At 47.1% G+C, this 21,302-nt stretch overlaps 1 protein-coding gene and 1 long non-coding RNA gene across 13 annotated transcripts in view; one reads left to right on the forward strand and one right to left on the reverse strand.

Annotated features, from left to right (window-relative positions):
• LOC119178046 (uncharacterized) overlaps positions 1-21,302 on the forward strand; it is an 831,732-nt gene that overhangs the window by 694,475 nt on the left and 115,955 nt on the right. The gene's annotated exons all lie outside the window — the stretch shown is intronic.
• LOC119178122 (uncharacterized) lies at positions 9,338-17,386 on the reverse strand. The gene is made up of 2 exons (XR_005110645.2): positions 16,851-17,386; positions 9,338-9,437 (listed from the first exon to the last, which is right to left on the reverse strand). It is a non-coding gene; the product is annotated as an uncharacterized LOC119178122 (long non-coding RNA).

Raw genomic sequence — 21,302 nt, forward strand, 5'->3', positions numbered from 1 at the left:
ATAACCGGATAGTCCTGGGCCATGCCGGTCGCTGGACCGAATCACACACACGTACGTTGGCGGGTTCCACACTGACTGGCTGGTCATGTGCGCCGTATTTATTTCCTTGCAACATTGACGCCCCCGGGCGCCCGAATGGCAAACTAATCTTATCACATCCCTCCCCCCTTTATTAATGGTTGCAAACCATTGTTTAAGGTGCGTAGCGCGATACTGGTCGTCGAATTCTGGTACTTCGACACAGGACAGGAGTACTGGGTGCTGTGACAGCAAGTTCCGGTTCCCTTGCCACGTCTTCCCTGGGATCTTGCCTAGACTCTGTGTCGTGAAGACGATCCAGAGATAGCTGCCTCTGACCTACGTCCAAGCATGGAGCAAGACCAGTTAGCTGCGTCTGACCTACGTCCAAGCTTGGAGCAAGACCGGTAGATACTGGGCTGCCTGACTTTTGGTTGTCTGCACTCAGTTCCTCAGGGGCCTGGCGGATGTGATCCAGATGTTGAGTTAACCGCCGTCCATCTTCCAGTAGAACATCCATGGACGAAGTGCGTTGTTCGGTGACGACTGCAGGGAGCCACGCAGGTCCTGGACGGAAGTTCCTTGCGAACATCTGGTCACCCGGGTGGCCCAAAACCCTGGGTCTTGTTCCTTGGCCGCATCTGATTTTCTGCTTAAGTTGCTTCTGTAGCACCTTGGTCCTGAGTTCTTGGTGTAGCAGGTGCAACGCAGTCCTCAGCTTCCGCCCCAACAACAGCTCCAACGGACAGCAACCCGTGACCTCGTGAGGCGTTGACCTGTATGTCAGGAGCATGCGGGGAATTTGAGTGCGAATATTTCCAGGGCCAGCCTTCCGCAACTTGTTTTTGACAGTCTGCATGGCCCGCTCTGCAGCCTCGTTTGACGCTGGATGATACGGCGGCACCAGCATTCGCCTCACCCCATTTTTTTTTATGAATGTGGAGTAAAGCTCACTGGTAAATGCTGGCCCATTATCCGACACGACCACATCTGGAATTCCTTGGTTTTCGAACATAATGCGCATGCAGGAAATAGTTGCTTCAGCCGAGGGTGTAGAGACCGGGAACACTTCAATCCACTTCGAAAACGCATCGACTACGATAAAAAAATAGGTTTTCCTGTAAGGACCGGCATAGTCCACATGCAGCCGTGACCACGGTTTCTCCGGGAATGGCCAGGGCATGACAGGCACTGGTCGTGACACTCTTTGATGCTCCTGGCAAATACGGCACCTTTGAATGGTTATCGCTATATCGTTATCCAGGCTAGGCCACCACACATGGCTACGCGCAACTGCCTTCATTTTGGACAGTCCTGGATGACTCTCATGCAGCAGCTGGAGGACTTCCTTTTGCAAGGATTTTGGAACAATGACTCTGTTGCCCCACAATAGACAGTTCCCTTGCACGCTCATCTCATGAAAGCGCGTCTCGTAGGGTCTTCCCTCTGACCCTAGGTTTATCTGGCAGCCTGACCACAACGCTGCTTTTACTTGTGGCAGCACCGGGTCTCTGGAGGTGGCTGCCGCAACAGCATTGTATGACAGCACCCCTGGGTATACTCCTTCCAGCAATAACACTTCGGCAGGGCAGTCAACAACAAATTCGGCAGTTGGCAGAGGTAGCCGGCTTAAGCCATCGGCATGTGCAATTTGTGAACCCGGCCTATACTTCAGGTCGTAACTGTACCCCGACAACAGCAAGGCCCACCTTAGCACTCTCGGAGAACAGGATTCGGGAACTGGTTTGTCTGCTGCGAGCAGGCCGAGCAGCGGTTTGTGATCTGTGACGGCTTCGAATCGCCGGCCCCATAAGTACTGCCTGAACTTTGTAGCGCCAAATACAAGGCTCAATGCCTCTTTATCTAATTCGCTGTAGTTTTTCTCCGCGGTTGCCAGGCTGCGGGAGGCAAAACCAATGGGGCGCTTTTCTCCAGATGACTCTCATTGCACCAGTACTACTCCAATCCCGAAGGGAGATGCATCAGTGACAAACACAGTTGGCTTTCCTGGGTCAAAGTGTGCCAATATAGCAGCAGAGGCCAATAGCTCCTTGCTTCTCCGTAATGCCTGCTTTTCATCAGTTTCCCAGCACCATGGTGTTCCTGATGCCAACAAACTATTGAGCGGCTGTAATACGGCAGAAAGGTTCGGCAAAAACCTTCTGTAAAAATTAACCAACCCGAGGTAACTATGAAGTTCCTTGACCGCTCGGGGTGCGGGGGCTTCCAGCACTGCTTCAGTCTTAGCCGGGTTTGGACGCAGCCCAGCCGCACTAATGATATGGCCCAAGTACTGGACTTCTGGTTTTATGAATTCGCATTTGGATAACTTCAGTCGCAGTCCCGCGGTCTTCAGGCGATCTAACACTCTGCCCAAATTTTCCCAATGCTCTTTGTCACTGGTTCCTGTGACCAGAATATCATCAAAGTACACTACGACATGGTCAAGGTCGCGCAACAGATTTTCCATCTCTCGCTGAAATATAGCCAGAACTGATGAAACCTCGAACGGCAGCCTTGTGAATTGGTATAACCCCTTCGGAGTGTTAATGGTTACTAGCTCTTGGCACTCCTCATCAAGTGGAACCTGCTGGTAGGCATCTTGCAAGTCAAGCTTTGTGAACTTCTTGCCCCCTGTAAGTCACGCAAAAAGTTCCTCAATCCTAGGAATAGGGTAGGACTCGACGACTGTCACCGGGTTTATGGTAGTCTTAAAATCGCCGCAGACCCGAACCCGGCCGTCGCGTTTCAATACAGGAACGATAGGCACGGCCCACTGAGAAGTTCTCACCGGTTTGATAACGCCTTCCCGTTCCATCCTCTGTAGTTCTTCAAAAACCCTATCGCGCAAAGCAAATGGTATTGGACATGCCTTGACAAAATGTGGCTTCGCACCCTTTTGTACGGATATAGACGCTGTAACGCCGTGAAACGTGCCAAGCTGCTCCAAAAAAACTTCGTGATATTGGCTTACCAGGTCTTCCGTAGACTTCACGACGTTGACTCCCTTTGTCTGAGCGATTCCTAGCTTGAAGGCCTTCACCCAGCTTCGTCCAAACAGCGTAGGACACGCACTTTTCACGACAAACAGTGGTAGCTGGCGCTCCTTGTCGCCAAGTTTGACCATTGCTTCCAGCTTTCCCTGGACGCAATTCATGTCGGCGAAAAAACTTCTCAGCTGCACACTCGATGGCTCCAATGGCACCGACGGAAAAAGCTCGGCAAACTTGCCATCATCAATGGTCAACACACTAGCGCCGGTGTCCAACTCTATATCGAGCATTATGCCATTAACTTCAACCGCTATGCGCATTGGCTCCGAACTAGCTGTGTGAAGCGTCCACAAGTCGAAAACTTCGGGCTCTTCAGCAGAGACAGGCAGGTCGCCCAGGTTGTTCACGCGAGTAGACTGGCTCCGGTTGAAATTTCTACTTCCCGGCTGAACTCTGCAAACTCTTGCAAGGTGCCCTTTTTGGCGGCAGTTGTGACAGATCGTGCTGCCGTGCTTACACCGACGCGCAGAATGACCTACCCCGCAACGGAAGCAACAGCTATCATTTTTCCTTGAGGTGAAAACGTTCGCTTGCTCCGGAGCTTCGTGAGATAGTAGCTGTGCTTGCTGACAGCTCAATGTGCGTGAATCTTTACGCACAGCCTCCATAGCTACGACGGTGTCCTTTGCAGTTTCGAAAGTTAAACACGTCGTTTCGAGCAGCCGTGTTTGCATGGTTACGTCATTGATTCCGCTGACTATCTGGTCGCGCAACATGCGCTCTCCAAATGTTGCGAAATTACAGTCTTCGGCTAATTTCTTCAACGAGGCAATGTAGTCACTTACGGTCTGCCCCTCTTTTTCAATGTCTTGAAAAAAACTTGAAACTTGCCACTACTTCTGATACGCGAGGGGCGTAGTGCTTGCCAAGTGTGGTAAAAATTTCGGTCAGTCCTGCTTGGGTGGGCCTGCTTGGTGCTAGGAGGCCTCGTAGCAGAGAATAAGTCTCTGGACCGCAGCATGTCAAAAAAACGGCTGTCTGCTTGTCGCTTGGGATGTCGTTCGCGATGAAGTACAGCTCGGCCCGCTCACGGTATTCTGCCCACTCCGATGTACTCGGGTCGAACGGATCCAGTTTCCCGACGACAGGCATGACGACGTGTGATTGTACTGTGCCCGTCCGGTGCGTCAGTCGACCTCGTCGCCACTTGGGATAACCGGATAGTCCTGGGCCATGCCGGTCACTGGACCGAATCACACACACGTACGTTGGCGGGTTCCACACTGACTGGCTGGTCATGTGTGCCGTATTTATTTCCTTGCAACATTGACGCCCCCGGGCGGCCGAACGGCAAACTAATCTTATCACAATGCTCCATTCAAAACACACATCGCATTGTCGACAAAAGCACTGTTGTCGTCACTCAAGAAGCTGCAAGTTCAAAGCTTGGAGCAGCGTCGGCTATGGCGTTCACACACAACTTTCACCACCAGCGTTTCCAACACGCCTCTCTGCTTTGCTCATTGCTTCTAGCGATGTGCAACGATCGTGCTTTTTGCTCGCTGCCTGGTTTCAAGTGTCGCCCACCAGAACTGTCGGGCTGCTCCTTACGCCTTCCACCCTGACGACATTCGGGCTTCCCAACGGACACTTATAGGAACTGCTGCTATGTACGTAGTGTTTATATGTTTTTTCTACCTCTTTTACATTTCTTTTCTATCGCATAACATGCTAGGCTGAGAGCCCATTTAGCGCAGTGCTAGTGGCAGCAAGCCGACAGAGAAAAAGATGACGAACCCCGGTAGCTGGTGGCGCGAGGAGCCTAGAACATTCGTATGCTTCTGGCTGGCACGACCGCTGCTTTACTTCCGCATATCACTTCCATCCTCAACTGTATGCCTTCATCCCTGCAATAAACCAATGACGATGGAACGTCTACGTCGGTTGCCATCACGTCGCGACAAATGTAACGCTCCATCATTTTTACGCTCAAAACACTGTGTTTTGCATTATGTTGTCACGGCTAAAGGCAGGGCAAGAGGACGACGAAGTGATGAGCGTGGACAGCACCCACGGTTGCTCCGAGTAAGACGACGTCGAAGCGGCTGCTCTTTTGTTCTGTTAATACAGACCTTGCTTTTCCTGGTCGCACTGTCGTCCTGTATCCTGTTATTTTCATGTCGTGACATTGGTGGACGTGCTTGACTCCTCGAACTGATGCTTGGGATACCTCCGCGCCCTGGCACTTCGAGTCCGCCACCGCAACCCGTTCCTGCAGTGGATACTCCTGTCCACCACTATAGTCGCTGAAAGCGAGGCCTTAGTCTTGAGGCAATCCCCCTCGACCTTCTCCAGCAACACACCGTGCCTGGAGAAATGGCTACTGGAGGGCCTTCACAGCTTACTGTTGAGGAGCATCAAATTCCCGAGACCTTTCACGGTGAGGTCTATGAAGACGTTGAGGACTGGTTAGCCCACTATGAGCGAGTCGCCAAGGCCAACCGCTGGCCAACTGAACAAAAGCTATCGCATGTCTACTTTGCTTTGACAGACAGCACTCGTACCTGGTACGAGAACCACGAGTCAACGCTATCTTCGTGGGATGAATTTCGGCAGCAAATTCATCCCACAAAGCGAGATCGACAGCGACAACGGTGGACTACATAAACTCGTCCTCGAAGCATCACCCGTCCAGTGGGTAGGGGATGGCAGCAGCAACGATGGTCGCTAAAAACCACTTATGTCTTTTCACCCAGGTTGGTTGTTATTATATTCATTGTAGAAGATGTGATAACGTATGTTTGCTGCTATTCCCATGCCAACACGTTTTAATGGTTACTGCTGGTGAATGTGTTCATGTTGTGAAATTGCTTTTGTTAGGAGGTGACGTTGAACTGAATCCTGGTCCCCCAAATCCAGACACCAAAGTACAGGATAATGCAGTCCTATTAGCTATAGGTCACCTAATGGAGCACCTCGATGAGCGGCCCGACAATCTTCTAGCATCCATTGAAGTAGTCAAAAATAACCAAAAGGTTCTTAATAACAAAGTGTGCTACCTTACAATACGTTTAGCAAACCTTGAAGAAAAGGTGAACGCTTTGGAAAACGTATCCGAGGGATCGTGTTTAGATTGTTCAGTTTGGATTGCGTCAGCGGTTTGTAGTGAGAATGCTGCTCTTCGCGCACGACTTGACAATTACGAAGACCGATCGCGACGAGACAACTTAATCTTCCACGGAATTACTGATGCTACAGCTGAAACATGGTCAGACACAGAAGCAAAGGTTAGGGCAATTCTTTCAAGTTCTTTCGAGATTCAGCTTTCTGATGACGCGATCTTGTTATTTCACGTATCCTGTTATTTTCACGTCGCGACAATATTATATCTACATCTTCACTTACTCGAAGCATGCAAGTGACATAATTACCTTCAAACGGCTGCATCGCGGGCAAGGCCGGCAGCGCAGCATTTCGAGCGTGGTGAATACAGATATTCATCTTGTCACAGGCAAAAACACCCATCTTACAATAGCCTGAAGTGGTAAAGTCTTCCAGAGATGAAACAGTCGAAGACTAATTAATAATACCTAAATTACGTACACTATGACTCTATGTTCCTCATCAAGAACACCACCTCTGCACAGCCCTTCCGTAGCACGTTAGCTGGCCCTCATCACATGGGCTGTACGGAACAGCTCGTAGCTGTGTTTGAAATTTTTCTGCCTGTGTGTTTTTTTATTAAACTTTGCGGAAGCTGAGTGCTAATGATTCATTTTGGTCTATTTTATATTTGTCTCATTACACTTCACTGTTTCATTCATTGTCTGAGTGTAAGTTTAGATACATAACTGCGTTGGTGGCTGTTGGCCATCCAGGTAGAGCATATAGAGAGGAAGTGGGAGAGTGGTAAATGTTTATGGTAAAGCCGTTTGTGGGGGTGTACATTGCATGTTTGTGTTAGAATTGGCAGCATTGTAGGATGTCTGCAGTCTGGTCCATGGTAGCTACAGGTTGAGCATTGTGTTATTTTTCTTTGTTGTTCAGAAGTAATTGCCCTCTGTGGCACACAAAGCTGTCAGGCAGGCATCCTCCCTGCGAGATAATTTGGCAATATTACACAGCCTGACGTGTATCGGGACCATCTCGCCTGCTCATTGTCACAAAGATGGAAGAGATTGGCATACAGTTAAATTTACTAAAGCTAATACGAGGGTATGTTTGAATACAATAAGTTTGCGCACTTGGGCAATGGAATATTTCACGATTATATTTTAACGGCAGAGACTGCTGCGCCGCGCAGCGCACGAGCCACCCTCACACATAAACGGCTGCTGCACCGCACGGAAGTGACGACATGCGTTTTCAAGTTAGGCGCTTCGTTTGAATAGTCGGGAGTGTCTAGCGGTACATTTACACGAAACAATAAAAGCCGTTAAAGTTACGTCCAAACGTAAAAGTAAACAAAAAATGTTAGTTAGGTACAGCGTGACAACAATACAAAACAGGCTTGTTTGCAAACCATACCCGATGGGCAGCTGTGGCGTAGTTGGTTAGAGCAACACATAAAGAACTGGTGAGGTCGGTGGTTCAAGTCCCATTGCCGTCATCGTTATTTTCTCTTTTTTTCTTTCTTCACACATATATTGTTTTATCATTGGCGCCTCCTCATGAGCCTGACTTGCTGCTGGTGGTGGTCCCGTCCACAGACCATTTAATATTGGATCTTTAATGACTCTCGCAGGATTGGCTATATTTATTATGATAAAGTGGTATGCAAATCAGTGCTCTTAATCAGAGTGTCGCAAAAAGACACGAAAAACTCAAATGCAGCTGGCTGCATTGTTTTCTTTGGCACAGGTGTCAGGAATGTTGATTTCCACGGTTTATCAAAGTTTTGATGACAGAAGGTGCACTGCAACGTAGTCTTGGGCAACTTTTTTTATTTCACTCAAGGTACCATCACCTGACTAGGTAACCGACAGGCCGCTTCAAAATACTGACGTGTCACCGCAATGTTCTAGGCAATCAGCACTTGATAACCTGTGTCCAAGAGCAATTGCCGACGACGTTAGCTCATATAACTACAAAACAGCTTGTCTGCCTTGCTGAATAACATGCATGGCCTATGGCAGCACGGGGGCATTTACGTAGCAACGGATGAGAATGGTCGTACGTGTTCGCACTTGACAAAACAGCCGGCAATGCAGTAGCTCTGGCCTTAGGAGATCACAGGCTTTGCAAGAACACTACAATAAAGTTGTTTCCATCCATCGTATGAACTCTTCGCCGACGCACAGGGGTTTCATGCATGTGCGCACGGTCAGTCACACGTGAACTGTGCGAAAGCATTTATTTCATCGTTGACCTTGCCCTTCGCGACAAGCAAACCTAGGCAGCAAGAACACTTTCACCTTTGACAGCACCACACTTGGCATTGCAATCTAGAAAATGCAGTACGTCCAAGAACAATAATCCGCACTTCATACCGAGAAACTTTATGGCGCACACGTTCAGATGAAGCTGTGGCGCGGTGGATGGCCCCGCTAGCTCCAACCACCAGGTTCAACTGGGCATCCAGAAATCACAAGAAGCAGCGACGACACAGGGTCTCCGGTCCTCCTTGGAGGCGGCCTAGGCCATGGCCACTATTTCATCTGAGTTTTCACCACCTACACACATGGCAGGCAGCTACCATCACGCAATGTTTACCCAGCCAACCATGTAATGTTCAGTAGACATCAAATAAATATCAACCATATGATATTTTTATCTTCAATGGATGTCCACAAAAGTTAATTTAATATTTATACAATATCTAGAGGATGTCCATTTTGAACAGAGTGGACCTTTATATAATGTCCACATCAGTTCCACACACAATATTGATATAATAGTTGGCAAAATTAATACAATATTTAGAGGATGTTCATTTTGACGAGAGTCAACATTCATAGATTGTCCACAGCAAATCTACAATAACATTGATATATATCAAATGACAATTATTTTTAGGTGCAGCGATGCACATATGCATACTATCTGGGGTCTTATGTCCCAAAACCACAATACGATAGAGAAACAATGTAGTGGAGGGCTCTGGAAATTTTAACTATGTGGTGTTCTTCAACGTGCACTGACACTGCACAGTACACGTACCTACCTCTACAATTACGCCTCCATCAAAATGTGACTGCCGTGGCCGGCATTGAACCCCTGACCTTTGGGTTAGCAGTTGAGCACCTTAGCCACTGTTCCACTGAGGCGGGCAGACGTGCATGCAATCGCACCATATGCTACAAAATAGTGAGACTGCTAACACAATATGATTGCCTTTAGTCAAATTTATTGCATCAAATTCAGCAAAGGTCTTGGGGGGTTCTGTCATAGTGATGGCAGTGGTCAGTCAGTCAGGGCACTGGTAGCCTGCAAATATATGCATGTGTATAAACACCACTGTTGACATAGCTAACGTAAACTTGATGCTCAATGAGCAGTGTAGGAAGCACGTTTGCGGGGTGTAATATGGACTTTGAAAAATTACCTCAACAGCATTACAAATGCAATGACAGCAGTTCCAATAATGAGTGTCACCACATATGGGGTATTCAGTGTAAACATTCTAAACATGCTGTTTAGAAACCAATGAATCGCACCAGCAGAGTATAATGATGAAAAAATTAAGTTCTATGGTTGTAATAGTTACCAGACATATATATAAATGCTTATTCTAAAGGTTGAAAAGCACATATATTTTTTATGTGTGTCCACATTTATTAGTGCGCGAATACAGCCCTGTTTGATTACATTATACATTCACAATGCAAGATTATGCACGAATTAGTAGTCTCTTTTACTATAGTGTTTAATCTATTATTACAGGGTAGCCAGCCGGTCTGAGAACTAGCTAACCTCTCTGTCCTTCTTTTCTTCCTATTAATGTGCAATTTGAGCATCAAGGCCACTTCAGTGCTTAACAATAAGTTATAGAGTAAACTTTCATAATTAATCCAGACACTGCGCGCAGGACAAAGACAAGAGAGTCCACAAACACAGTGATGTGCCTCTCTTGTCCATGTCCTTCATGCTGTTTGAGGATTAAGTAGAAATAACTAAGCCCAAGCTACCCTTGTACATTTTCAGTTGCTGTAACTGCTGGCCTTTCTATATCCAAGAGCAGTGCACAACTGGCCGAGAATAACAGCAGCTTAAATTGCACTTCAGCTTTCAGCTACATCTACAGCACTGGTTGCAGCTCGTACAGAGGGCGACATGTTGGTCTAGAACGCTAGAGTGTCCGGCTCTGCACTGCATGGTTCACATCTATAGACAACACGAAGATTGATATAGGCCCCATGCAAGCTTGGACAACCCTCAATGAAGAGCCTTTTTTGGGATGCAGATGCAACTCTTTTGGCTGTGAGAAGCGCTGTCTGAACTAGCACAGAAAATCAAACAGCCGCGAATCGGCCGGAGTAGTTTCCGAATAATTTGAGTTATGTGGCAAAACCTTTTTGTTAGCAGTGTTATCATTCCCACAGCCTGTCGCAGACATGTCTTGCAGAATATTCTCTGTTCTCTTCTACGTACTACCAAGAGCGTTTCTGACCGCTTTTGACGCCCAAAATACTTGATGCAACTGCCGTGACAAACAAAAAAAAAAACGCAAGGCATGCGCGTCATTGGGACTACGGGCATGATTAGATGTGGCCTATATGCTCAGCTGCAGCCCTGAGCGCGATGCTCTGCTGTTTCGACATGCGTACTACAAACAGTGTACGCGAGTAAACATAATATTGGAGAGATTAAAGTGAATAAAAACATGACACATCGCTGCTCGAAAGTGGTCACAAACACACATGTGTTTACACACCGTCAATATAGTCAAAATACAGAAAAGGCCTCTCACTTTCATGTCTTAAAGACCTGAAGTGCCAAAAGGTAACAACGGTCTAAGGAAACAACGATGACAAGCGTTAATTTCCAACTAAAATTTTATTGCAAAGCAGTAAGAATATATACCAAACACAGACATCACAATCAAATCAATCAATGCACAAAGGTAAAATAAATCAATACATAGATTAAGAAAAAAGTGAAAACTAAACAGCAGTGAATTTACAAAAAAAATCATGTGTTGGTGAGTTCAAGTGATATAGTTTTTTCTTCTTGAAATTTTTGCGCAAGCACGCAGGGACATAGAAAGAAAGACAAATGGGCATAATCTAAAAACTGGTTTATTTTTCGAAGAACATTCACTTTATACCCCTCTGACCTGTGCTCTCTGGTCACAAAAAACAACAACAAATGCACTGCACACGTATCACAAATGACGATAACAAGTTCATTGATTAACAGACATAAGCGAAATTTCTTTCTCTAGTAAGGCTACCAAAGGGTGGCGGAGCCGACATAACGAGCTGGGATCTCTTCAAAGAAAAGATACGTGACCTGTTTGGTGATTTATCTGGTCTTCAGCTCGCTGCGAAGAAGACTCTTGCCACACGGGTCCAGTCTTCTACCGAATCGTACGTCTCCTACATTCTTGACGTCTTGGCCCTTTGTTCCAAGGCCGACCAGTGCATGTCCGAAGACGAAACGGTTAACCACGTCTTGAAAGGCATTGCTGACGATGCTTTCAATCTGCTGGTTTTTAACAACGTCTCAAGCATCGACACAATCCTTAAAGAATGCCGACGTCTCGAACAAGCTAAAGCTCGCCGCGTCGCCCAAAGCATCGTGCGCCTTCCAAACACAACGGCCACTTCTTCGTGTGACGACGCCTTCCACCAGGCCCCTCGATGTGACAACCTTACACGCATCATTCGTCGAGAGGTCGAGGCAGCACAACCGTTAGCCACGTCAATACCGACGCCTGCGCCTTCCCCGACCAGGATCTCTTTAATACAAGTGGTCGTTCGTCAAGAGCTATCGAATGTCAGCCTACATTCTGTTCCTGCCGTGTATTCTGCTGAGCCTTCTTATCGTACCCCTTCTGCTCCTCGCATACAACGCAATCCGTCCGTATGGCGTACTCTTGATGACAGGCCCATATGTTTTAACTGTCAACGCATTGGTCATATCGCTCGTCACTGCCGCAGCCGCTAGGCTCCACCGTCCCATTATGCACCTCAGTATCACGCCACTTCTGTTCGCCAGTCATCCCCATCACTTTCTTCATCAACGCCGACCAAATTTTCCGCTCCTGCAGCACCTCTGAGCAGACCTCGCTACGACCGGTCACCGTCCCCTGCTCGTCGTCAGACCCGGTCGCCCCCACAACGCCGTGCTGCCTCCCCGACCTATTCGCAGCATCTCCGACCGGAAAACCAGGCCGTGCAGCTTCTGGAGGTGGAGCTGCCTGGACGACCTTCGTAAGAAATCCTCGATTAACGTTAACAACGAACCGGAACCTTTTGGACGTTACTGTCGACAATGTTCGTGTCAGTGCATTGATAGATACTGGCGCGCATGTGTCCATTATGAGTGCTAACCTTCGCCGCCGACTTAGAAAAGTTGACACGCCCGCCCTCAACCGAGCTGTTCGAGTCGCCGATAGAGGAACTGCCGCAATTCTTGGCATATGCTCTGCGGGAGTGTCTATTGGAGAGAGAAGCACTGTCGTTCTTTTCGCCGTTACCGAACATTCGGTATGGATTTTCTAGCCACGCACTCTGCCCTTAAAGACTGTTCAGCTGGCTCTCTCCATCTCGATTTACCTCTCTTTTCCGACCCGACCAGCCCACCGCAAACCAGCCTCTTTTGCTTTGATTTCACGCGCCTCCCTCCTAACTCTGTCACACATGTCGACTTATCCTCCACATCGCCAGTATCTGATGGTGATTACATGGTGGCCCAGATTCCTGCTGTGATGCTTATGCATGGGATTGCTGGGCCGCATATGATTTGACGATTACGAGAAACCGCACCTTCCTTCCGCTGGTCAAGTTTTCATTCACCACCGAAGTTCTGCCACAGGGTATCTCCCTGGCCAAAATAACTGCTCTCCAAGATCACCATGTCAAGCCCTTCAGAGTTGACAATTGCTGCAGCTCAGTCAGTGGTTCCAATCCATCACGTTCTTGGGGCGCCGACATCGAGCGAATGGTGTCATCAGACCTCACGTCTGAGCAAGCTGCAGCGCTTTGCTACGTTCTTGGGGGCTATCGTAGCATTTTCGACTTTGACAGCAACTCTTTAGGCCAAACGACCATTGTCACCCATCGCATAAATACTGGCCATGCAACTCCCATTCACCGACGCCCCTACCGTGTGTCTGCGTCGGAGCATGCAATATTACAACATGAAGTCGGCGAAATGCTTGCAAAAAACGTTATTGAGCCTTCATGCAGCCCCTAGGCTTCTCCAGTCGTCCTTGTTAAAAAGAAAGATGGAACATGGCGCTTTTGTGTCGATTACCGTCACCTTAACAAAATTACCAAAAAAGACGTTTATCCTTTACCTATCATCGACGACGCCCTCGACTGCCTGTACGGTGCCACTTATTTTTCAACTATTGACCTTCGGTCAGGGTACTGGCAGATAGCCGTCGACGAGATGGACCGTGAGAAGACCGCATTCATCACTCCTGATGGTCTTTATCATAATCTCTCATAATCATATAGCGTCTCTCATAATCATATAGCGTCTCTCATAATCATATAGTGGTTTTGGGACGTTAAACCCCACATATCAATCAGTCTTTATCAGTTTAAGGTGATGCCCTTTGGTCTCTGCAATGCACCAGCCACATTTGAAAGAATGATGGACTCATTGCTCCAAGGGTTGAAGTGGTCCACCTGCTTGTGTTACCTTGACGATGTTATTGTCTTTTCGCCCACGTTCAACTCGCATCTTGATCGTTTGTCAGCTATTCTGGACGTTTTTCGTCGAGCCGAACTCCAGCTTAACGCCTCCAAGTGCCACTTCGCTCGTCGTCAAATTTCCGTGCTCGGTCACCTTGTCGATGCCCAAGGCGTGCGTCCAGACCCAGAGAAAATTTGCGCAGTCACGAACTTTCCCATTCCGAGGACCACAAAGGATGTCCGCAGTTTTGTGGGGTTGTGCTCATATTTCAGACGCTTTGTTAAGGACTTTGCGACCATTGCACGCCCCCTCACAGACCTCTTGAAGAAAGACACCTCGTTTATCTGGGGCCATGACCAAGCGTCATGGTTTTCGCAACCTACGACACTGCTTACAACGCTACCAATCTTGGCTCACTTTGATCCATTAGCCCCAACCGAGGTACGCACGGACGCCAGTGGACACGGCATTGGAGCTGTGCTATTGCAGCAACAACGGAGACACGACCGTGTTATAGCCTACGCAAGTCGACTGCTATCTTCAGCTGAGCGCAACTATTCCATCACGGAGCGCGAGTGCCTCGCCTTTGTATGGGCAGTCGCCAAGTTTCGTTCATACCTCTACGGGCGCTCATTCCGTGTTTTCACGGATCATCACGCGCTCTGCTGGCTAGCCTCTCTGAAGGACCCCACGGGACGTCTTGCTCGTTGGGCTCTACGCCTTCAAGAGTACACATTCTCTGTAATGTACAAAACAGGGCGATTACATCAGGATGCTGATTGTTTATCCCGCTACCCTGTTGAGGAAGCAACCGATACTGACGCTATCATGGACGTTTTTTCCGTGTCGCAGTTGTTGAACATTGGCGAACAGCAACGTCGGGATGCTTCTTTACGAGCCATCATTGACAAACTGGAGTCAACACCTCGGGACCCATCCCTAGGAATGTTTTTGGTGAAAGACGGGATTTTATATCGCCGTAACCTTGATTCTTTCGGATCAGACTTACTTCCTGTCATCCCAGCGCACCTGCGTTCCACTGTCCTGCATCAACTTCATGACACTCCCATGACGGGTCATTTGGGCGTTTCTCGCACATACGATCGGGTACGACGTGGTTTTTTTTGGCCTGGACTAGCCCGCTCTGTTCGACGATATGTTGCCGCTTGTGAGCCCTGTCAGCGTCGCAAAACGCCGTCTGCCCTCCCAGCCGGCTACCTTCAGCCGATCGACGTTCCCAACGAGCCTTTCTTTCGAGTTGGTCTCGACCTGTTGGGCCCTTTTCCACTCTCCACGGCCGGAAATAAATGGATTGCTGTTGCCACAAACTACGCGACGCGGTACGCAATCACACGAGCACTCCCGACCAGTTGCGCTACCGACGTTGCGGACTTTCTGCAGTACGACATAATATTAGTGCACAGTGCTCCCCGTCAACTTCTCGCCGACCATGGCCTCACGTTCTTATCAGCTGTTGTTCATGAAATCCTGTGGTTTTGCCATACCAAGCTCAAATTTACTACTTCGTACCATCCCCAGTCAAATGGCCTCACAGAGCGCCTTAACAGGACCCTAACCGATATGCTTGCCAAATACGTTGTGCCAGACCACCATGATTGGGACATTCATTTGCCGTATGTGATCTTCGCCTACAATTCATCTCGTCACAACACTTCCGGCTATTCACCCTTCTATCTACTATATGGCCGGGACCCAACTCTACCCTTAGACACTTTACTACCTACGGCCATTGAATATGCTGGGGAAGCCATTGTCTGCGCCAATCACGCGCGCCAAGTCGCCCGTAATCGTCTACAGGCTTCACAGGCGCGCCAACAACAGCTCTACAATTCTCGTCATAGGGACGTGCACTTTTCTCCGGATTCTCTCGTGCTCCTCTGGTCACCTACTCGGCGTGTGGGACTGTCTGAAAAACTGTTGTCGCCCTACACTGGACCATTCCGTATCAGTCGCCAAGTGACAGACGTCACGTATGAGTTTGTTCCAACCGATTCAACAAAGTCATCGTCAGCTCCGAGCGACACTGTTCACGTGGCTCATCTAAAGCCCTATTACCCCCCTTCTACATCATTTGCGTAAATTTAGCACCGGGACGGTGCTTCTACCGCCGGGGGTTATGATACATAACAGCCGCTAAACACGGCTGCATGAAAGAGGAGGACGAAGTGAGTTTTCGTTTGATGCTGGTCTGGCGCCATCTTGCTTGTCGAGTTCTGTGCGCTGTAAATAGATCATTAAACAAGTTACTCGTAACAATATTTTTGCTGCTTTGCAATAAAATTTTAGTTGGAAGTTACCGTTTGTCCTAGTTGTTTTCTTAGACCATTGTTACTTTTTAGTGCTTCAGCTGTTTTAGACAAGAATACCAACTAGCCCGCTCCCGCCCCTTGCTTTCACGTTGGCCGGATATATCGCCCACGCTGCCGAAGGTTTTGTCAAAGCTTTCGCCAGCTGGACATTTCTATCAGGTTTGGCTCGAGGCCAGCAGCATGTACCGTCGTCAAACCACAACGCCAGCACAACTTCAGCTTTCATCGCTTCAAAGAAGTCGACGACCACAAATGACATCTACATATAATTGTGGTGGTCAAGAAATTTTACGAGTCACTTATTCAATGCTCTACTGATTAGTCTATATCTGCGTATAGGGATTATTCTCTGATTCAAAAACCACATTCTTCTATACTTTCATGGAGGAGGTCACGCATAACCCTCGCAAAAGGAAAGTGTACAGGGAAAACCGGCCTGCGATACAACCAAATTGGTTTTTTGATTATCTGACACAAGCGTGTGTTTTTTTTTTCGCCCATGATCACTCGGACCAAAGGGCGAGGCCATGAGCTTATTATGATCAAATAAAGGAACGATAAAAGCAGGAGGGCCCTTTGTAGACATGCGCTGGGATGAATCACGGACACATTACAGCCACAATGAGAGACTGCGCGCCTTATGCTGGATTCTTTTTTTTTTTTTTGACAAAAATTTCAAAGTTGAAAAGGGAAGAGTATCAACCTTTTGCAGCTTCAGCAGCAGGATAAACCCAACGATGATATTTAAGCACGCCGCGCACAATGTAGTACCTCACGTTGCGCAACCCTCCAGCGGACAATGTTGACTGGAGCTTGCCTCGGCTGCGTTCAGCTTGCAGCGAGCCAATGGCGAGTTGTCATGGCAACAAAAAAAAAAAAAAGGTTGTTTACACGTGGTTTACATGAAAACCTTCACACTTTTAACAGTGCTCTCATAACGTAATATGTAAACGCTATGAGAGAACTATGTGAACGCTATGTAAACGCTATGTAAAAACAGTTACGTTTTTGTAAGTTAGTTATTTTGAAATTCACTGTGTAGCAATTTTTATGATTTAGCCATTAGCCAAGGAAGTGTGTTCGGTCGATGTGGCTAGAGCCGGCTAGAGGCCTAGACGATGCAATAAACAACATGGCTGACGTGCGGGTGGTGCGGCCATAGAGTTGTGAGCACGGTATTGTGAAGTAAACCCTCATAATTGTTTGAAAGAGGGCGTGGGACTTACTGTGGTATTTATCGAGCCCCGAACGAGCCATCACATTCTGTGAGTGGCCCAAGCGTGTTCAGCTCAGTGCAGCAGAATCGTTTTTCTGATTTTCTATTCGAGATATCAGCAACCTGGTGTAGGCTGCGTTTCATGACTGACTTCCCTCAACAATCAAGTTTTACAACATATTCTGGTTGTGGTGTAACATGTAAAAAATGTTGTTGAAATCAGTCTCTTTTTGAAATTTTTTTAGGGGTGCATACATATAATCACAATGTTCATTACAGCTGCTAATCTGAAATTTTATTGCACAACTTGCATGCAATCCTACAATGTTGCAGTGGCTGAAGTGTGGGTGAATACAAAAGCATGCATGCACATGAGAACTAGTCTGTGTACAAATCAGGTTATTTTCACAAAAATGTAACCTATTAAAAAAAGCATCTCATTGCTCTATGTACATAAACAGAAAAAGTTACACATTACTGTTATCTTTATACATAAAATATCTCTGGCGTCTTGATGCTAATGATTGTTAGGGTTTAGCGTCCCAAAATCATGCTGTAGTGAAGGGCTCCGGAAGTTTCGACCACCTGGGGTCCTTTAAAAGGCACCTAAATTAAAGTCCACGAGCCTAATGCATTTCCGTTTCGATCAAAAATGCAGCCGCCACGGCCGGGATTCGCTTCCGTGACCTTCGGGTCGAACTCGCTTAGGCATCTATGTTAGTAAAACAATGTTCACAAATATTTTATAAATATCCACTTTTAATATTTAAATAGAAGTGTCCACCCAATATCCACTGAATATTCACAAATATCATTGGATATTCAGATCATTTGTGGACGTTCTTTAAATATTGATGGTTTGCTGGGTACCTTTCGCAGTCGCGGCGCCCTCGTACATTTTCGGGTACAATGTGCTGGGTACATTTTCGCTTGCATCAGAAACGCAACAGGGTAATTGCAAATACAAAGAAACACAAACACTAGAAAAAGACATTACACAAGAACAAATGCTGAGCTTTCAACTGTGACGCACCAACTAGTCCAACTGCTAGTGCTTATGCTTCAAAAATTTACACCCGGACGTTAGGACAAGAATATCATGACTTTAATTTATTGCAGAATTAATGCTTGAAAGGTGGGCTAGTTAGTTCATAGCGAAATATTGGCGGCACAAACTAATTGCACACAGAAAGAGGATACAAACAAATGCAGACTGAAACTTGATTTATTCATAGAAGATAATATACCAGAAAAGGAGAACACAACAGGGAAGGCTCTACCGAAAGCAAGTGTCATCCAGAAAGGAGAATCTAAATGTGGTTCGAAAAATGAACTGACACAACTTCCAATATTTCTTAATGAAAAATTCTTCATTGATCTTCCTAGTTTTTGTGTTACGATGGGCATACTAAACAGGCAATTGTGCAAGTTCATGCACACAACCACACTTTGCACAATGAGCAGGTAAATGTAAACCTGGGACAGACCTTAGGGCATTGTAGTGCTCCCACTGCCACACATTTAGGTAGCACCCAGCCTGATCGCTATATCAAAATGTCTTTTTGGGCAAGTTAGTTCAATATAAAGTGAGGAAGTACAGCATGAACACCCACCCACAAGAGAGAAAACACGGACTCATGGGCACTATATACCCTGTCACAAGACAGTGGGATGCAATAACTCTCGCTCCTCTTTTTAATCTACGTAAATGACCTTCCTTCCGGCATTTCATCAACGGTTCGGGTTTTTGCTGACGATTGCGTCATCTACCGTCGCGTATCAACTCCCGAAGATTCGCTAATACTACAGCAAGATTTACACATCATTGATAACTGGTGCGCTCAGCGGATGATGAGGCCGAATACTTCCAAATGTAAGTTCATGCCTGTCTCACGAAAACACACTAACGTCATCCATCCGTATTCATTAAACTCAACAGTGTTATCCCAAGTGGATTCTTACCGATACCTGGGCGTTGTAATTACAAGCAGACTAACCTGGACCGAGCATATTACCAAACTAGCTGCCGATGCCTCAAAAACTCTTGGCTATCTTAGGAGATCATTGTCATTATCACCTGCAAGCCTTCGCAAATTGGCCTTTGAAACTTTTGTTCGCACTAAAATGGAATACGCATCTGCAATTTGGAGCCCTCATCAGATATACCTAATTAACATTCTTGAATCCGTCCAAAATCGTGCCGCCAGATTCATCTCCGCAAATTACGACAAACGAGCAAGCATCAGTCAAATCAAATCATCCCTCGGTCTCCCTGTTTTGTCAGCTCGACGCAAAATTTCACGTCTCTGTCTTTTTCACAAACTTTACTACAGCTTTCCTCACCTACATGGTTCACTTTTACTTCCGCCTGTCCGAACATCTCGTCGCCTATTTAATTCCCTGAGTATCCAACGTCTGTTTGGTTCTACTAACGCTTTTAATAAATCATTTCTTCCTACGGCTATCGATGAGTGGAACGGTTTGACGGATGCTATTGTCAGCGAACAAGTTGCTGTTAAATTTAGAGATTTATTACTAGCTACCCTTGACTCTTAATCGCTGTTTGTCTTTCTTTGTTGTTTGTTCTCTGCCGCCTGTATATTTTTGACCGCGAATTGACTGTTGAATATTTCGTTTGACATGCTCTGTTTTCTTTTTGTTTTTTGTTGCTACCTGTATGTTTTAGTAATTCAAAAACTGTAACCATGAACTGCATTTTCATTGAAATTTGTACTTGGATTGTTCCCCCCCCTTATGTAATGCCCCGAGAGAGGCCCTTAAGGGTAAAATAAATGATGATGATAACTCTTGTTCGATAAACAGTTAATAAAATAATTGACGTGTTCACCCCAGAACCATTCTTCACAAGACCTGCCTTCGTTTTGCTTTTCATGTCGATTTTGGAACACTTCTTCTGTAGAGGAAAAAACAACGTCAAGGTCAAAGTTTTTTTGCACATTTTTTTAACACTATGCAAAAACTCATGCACTTAACAGAACTGCTGCAAACCTCTGTCACTTGTTGGTTGCTTTAGTAGGGCATCCTTTTTTTTTTGCAAATGAAAAAAGAAAAGGCCAGCAGTAGTCACGGCTTCTGGCTTTTCGACGCCATTTACATTTTGTATGCATCTGTTCATGTGTGCATTTCGCAATGAACATACTCTGCATGAATTATGTTTCATTATGTTGATAGAGTTGAAAAGAGGTGCATCTTGCTCAGAGGTGCATCTTATGTAAAATTTTGCATATCTCTTTATTTTTGTGGTTTATTAGTGGATGTTAGGACCGCCAGGTGGCGCCGTTTTGTTTGGCTGGCCGCATACAGTGCTCCACTTTCACGTGTTCTTGGCCCGTTACCGGGCCCCGCCCGTGTCTGGACAAGCTCACTATTCCTTCTGGAAGACTTCCGGGACACGCCGACAACATCCGGGCCCCGGTCCGACCCCAGGCTGGCCCCCCAGGCCCCTTCAAAAGTACGAAGCGGCGCGGCGCCGCGCTAACCCTAACGCGCCGCGCCTGCACCTCCACGATGCAGAGTCCCGCCCAGCACTCGACACCAACGACAACTTACGCCCTTTCGGTAAGCCCAGCCTCCTCCGGTCGTACGCCTGATACAGCCGTGCCTCCGCTGTCACCATCTGGCAATGTCACCAGCCCCGCGCCGACAACAATACAGCAACAGGCAGCGTTCCTCAACAGCGCGCACGGTCCAGCAACGTGCAACGCTGGTGGCGTCTCTGCTACTCTCAGCTTGATAGCCACGCAAACGCCGGAGCCCGAGAGCCGTAATGCAGCGTTGGCATTGCAATCAACCACGCCTGCTGCTCTCCCCACCTCATCTGCGTCTGGCCTACCCATTGGAAATTCCAAGTCTGTCGACAAGTGCGTTTCGACGAGCGTCGTTCCTTCCATCGCCGAAGTTTTGCCTTCCATCACTTCA

This window comes from Rhipicephalus microplus, chromosome 1 (genome assembly GCF_043290135.1).
Source record: "Rhipicephalus microplus isolate Deutch F79 chromosome 1, USDA_Rmic, whole genome shotgun sequence".
Lineage (NCBI taxonomy): Eukaryota > Metazoa > Arthropoda > Arachnida > Ixodida > Ixodidae > Rhipicephalus > Rhipicephalus microplus.